This window comes from Cucurbita maxima, unplaced genomic scaffold, assembly GCF_002738345.1.
Source record: "Cucurbita maxima cultivar Rimu unplaced genomic scaffold, Cmax_1.0 Cma_Scf00006, whole genome shotgun sequence".
Taxonomy (NCBI): Eukaryota; Viridiplantae; Streptophyta; class Magnoliopsida; order Cucurbitales; family Cucurbitaceae; genus Cucurbita; species Cucurbita maxima.
This window is the reverse complement of record NW_019272022.1, coordinates 5,995,618-5,999,102: the sequence shown is the minus strand read 5'-3', so window position 1 is coordinate 5,999,102 and position 3,485 is coordinate 5,995,618. Positions and strand designations below refer to the sequence as shown.

Here is a 3,485-nt window from a genome sequence, read left to right as displayed (position 1 = left end):
AAAAAAAAAAAAAAAAAAAAAAAAAAAAAAAAAAAAAAAAAAAAAACATTTTCATTCTTTGTTAAATTTCAAAAAATACCACTTTTTTCAAATTTGGGTTTTAAAAAATATTAGCAAAAAATAGCTAACAAAACACAAACAAATCTATAACCTAATATTTAATCTTTTCAATAGGTTTTGGACCATATCAAGAGTGATAATGCCAAGTTTATTTTGTGTCAAGCGTGTCACTGTCTTGAACGATGTTGAGCCACTAATTGACCAAGTGCGCGCATTAATGATGGTGAATTTGGAATATAAAAAAATATGCATATACATATGAGAAAAAGGAAGGTGTAGAAAGCTTCAAACCCCACCAAAGCCAAGTCAAATGTATCCAATGGTTCTCTCAAGTACTTTAGAATGTGTACCTGATCGCATTTGATTGAATGTTGAAAATAATGGGGTTAGCTCCTCAAGTTGGGGAAGGTCACTGGCTCCATGCCTCCAGCAGCCACCACTGTCCAAAATCACTGCTCTTTTTCATTTCCAATCAGAGTATCAAAACCTCTGAATGAGCGCAGCCCTGTAGATTCATCGCAACTTTGATTGATTGAAAGAGAACCATTTTCTGAGCATTGTCAAGTCTTACCCCTGGAGAAAAAGTTCCAAAAAATATTGAAAATGTCCAAAGAATAACGAGGAAAAAATTATTATAAATCTTATCAAGTGTAATTCAAATTCAGATTGTAGACCATGTACCTATATTACCAATGATGGTTTTACTTTCGTATTTTTCTTCATACATCAGTTTCTACAATACCATAAATGGTTTTGACAATAATGAGGTGGTTTTTATATATAATCATTAATTTCACAACACTTGGGATAAATCAAAAGACAAATTATTAGATGCAAAGATTAAGATGATATGGCTAGGATCTTGATAGAAAAAACTTGAGCACCATCTAAATCGATGTTAAATGGGTGACAGTACATTCCAAGTTGTAGTTCGAAGTGAATAGTGGAGCTATCAGCTAACCCAAATTAATGGTGTTGTAAGGCATCAAACACTAAGGGTTGAGGAAGGGTGTGACAAAACCTAAAAATACAATTTCAACGTAAAAATAAAAGCATGAGGTTATGATAAATACTTGGAGACTGCTTTTCATATGGAATACCCCCATTAAGAATACTCGAATAGAACAGAGTCGAGAAAAATATTCTCCCTTCAACTAGAGGTTTTCATGAATTGAAATATGTTCAATATAGAAGCATTATAGCTCAATCGAACAAAACTCCTCCAATTCAAACTACCCTGTTGCATAATTATGCAATTCACGTTTAAGTTTTTAACTAAACAATATAAAAAGTTCATATTTTTCACTTGTTTTAGCATTAATTATTTTGATATTGTACGGTAGAGTGTTTCAAGTTTTTTAACTATAGATATTTTATACTATTTTGCGGACTGCCTTACTATTTATTTAGAGATCATTTTTATGCACAAATTAGTTTGATTCTTTTAGATAGCGCTGTAAGTTTATAGACAATTCTTCTTATTCTGAGGCAAGTAATTTTGTAGACATTCTCGAGATATAGCTCACATCCTAGTTGGTTATCAAATTTACTACAAGCCTCTTAGGAAGTAACTAATTATAATAACTGCAAGTCAAACTTTGGAAACTTGATAACATATTTTACTTTGAAAGTTTGCTTCACCTTATTTTTAGAACTCATGACACCAAAATGATCTGTTCAAGCAAGGTCGTTTTGCTTCAGCTTATTCTCATCATTCATTTGTCTTAACCGAACTTTCAAATTGTTTCCTCTTCCTTTTGCCATTGATCTTACCATTCTATCTATAATTATAAAAGTCAACGGGACTTATCATCAATGCAAGAACTGTCATTTTTTGTGAAAAGGCCATAGGGTAATTTTCTAATGCTTTTTTTAAAAGATAAATACTTATCGAACATATCAATCTTCTCTATTACCTACAACTAAGTTGTAAATGATTAAGGAATAACCACTGCTTTCAATTACCCTTTTCCTATATTCCTATACTCGGCTATCTAAAATTTTGAACTTTCACTCAGAGTGTGTCGGTATGTTGGGAGAAGTATCTATCTAGCCAGAGGACGGTAATACATCTAATGATGGAAGGAGGAAGACTGCAGATTGAAAGATGAGCAGCAATGAATAGAAAGGATGGTAGTTCGCATCAAACATTAATGCATTTTCTTGAAGATGTAAATTTATGATAACCATGTGAATAAACGTGTACTTTACCAGTTTGTTGGCCCCTTGATATTCTAGTCTTGTGCCTAATGAGAATGTAAGACAAAGGATATTAACTAATGTATGAAACAAAGGCATAAATAGAATATGAGAAAGGTAAATAATATTGCTGCATTACCGGGAACACCTTCAAAGTCATATCACTTAAAATAGCTGATCATACGATAAACAAACGAACTATCTTTCCCAAAATGCGGAATGACTTGGTTGCTTCTCTCGAACATTTATTTTTCTCATCTCGAGACCAGTGCTGCATTAGCGTCCACATAGCTGCATAGGGTTAGCAAATGGTAAAGCAGAAGCTAAAGACATCACTAACTAAATGCAATTTACTAAATATTCTATATTCTATGAAATCAACCTCTCCAAGCATGTTAAGCTTCTCACGAGCACTTTCAGCAGTTTTTCTACGTCCCCTGCCCATGTATAAAATTCAAGCTTTCTACCTTCAAGGAGTCTATCAGAATCCTTCGGAAAAAGAATATAAATCATAATAAAAATTTTATCAGCTATAACAGGCAATTACATCATACATGTTTTTAAAGTTTTACGTAACAAGTTTTAGGATAAATGATTATTTCTTTTCTGGCGTCTCATGCATGAAGGAAGCCACAACTCAAACACTATTTATGATATAAAGAATGCCAAAGGATTGGTTTATAACTCATGACTCATATAGCACATCACAGACAGAGGCACCTCCTTTCCTTGGAGAACGGCTGCTACTCATCTTTGAATAAAAAGTTCTAAGAGAAGAGGTAATGCAATAAATACTTTGTTATCTCAGATCACAGACAGAGGCACCTCCTTTCCTTGGAGAAAGGCTGCTACTCATCTTTGAATAAAAAGTTCTAAGAGAAGAGGTAATACAATAAATACTTAGTTATCTGAGATCGCAGTAGCATCACATTGTGAAAGCAACTTCACATACCTGTTGCCACCTGCTATATGTGAAAAGTATATATTATAGTTATGGAAAAGTAACAAAGGAGCACTCCTCTCAGCAAGTTCCTCCTGATACTTAGCATAAGGAACTCCTGGACTGCTCAGTTCGGGTATCACAATACCCTGTTCACTGAACCATTTTAGATCCTTTGCAAGATATTCTGAATGTTCCAACCCTGATTTTCTGAAGTAACTATCTGCAATCAAAATACTGGCTTTCAGTCTTTAAAAGAAAAAAAAAAAAAAAAAAAAAAAAAAAA

General features: G+C 33.1%; 1 protein-coding gene and 1 long non-coding RNA gene across 7 annotated transcripts in view; one reads left to right on the top strand and one right to left on the bottom strand.

Annotated features, from left to right (window-relative positions):
* Positions 1-3,485, top strand: part of LOC111481150 (26S proteasome non-ATPase regulatory subunit 14 homolog) — a 20,077-nt gene that overhangs the window by 10,646 nt on the left and 5,946 nt on the right. The gene's annotated exons all lie outside the window — the stretch shown is intronic.
* The window catches only part of LOC111481170, an 8,576-nt gene that overhangs the window by 2,920 nt on the left and 2,171 nt on the right, over positions 1-3,485 (bottom strand). For 4 of the 6 annotated variants that reach the window (XR_002717986.1, XR_002717990.1, XR_002717989.1 and 1 more), the window contains 4 exons: positions 2,642-3,422; positions 2,399-2,550; positions 2,272-2,306; positions 411-633 (listed from right to left, as the gene is read on the bottom strand). This is a non-coding gene — a long non-coding RNA (uncharacterized LOC111481170). The remainder of the gene's footprint in view (positions 1-410; positions 634-2,271; positions 2,307-2,398; positions 2,551-2,641; positions 3,423-3,485) is intronic. The other 2 variants (XR_002717988.1, XR_002717991.1) reach the window with 2 other exon arrangements.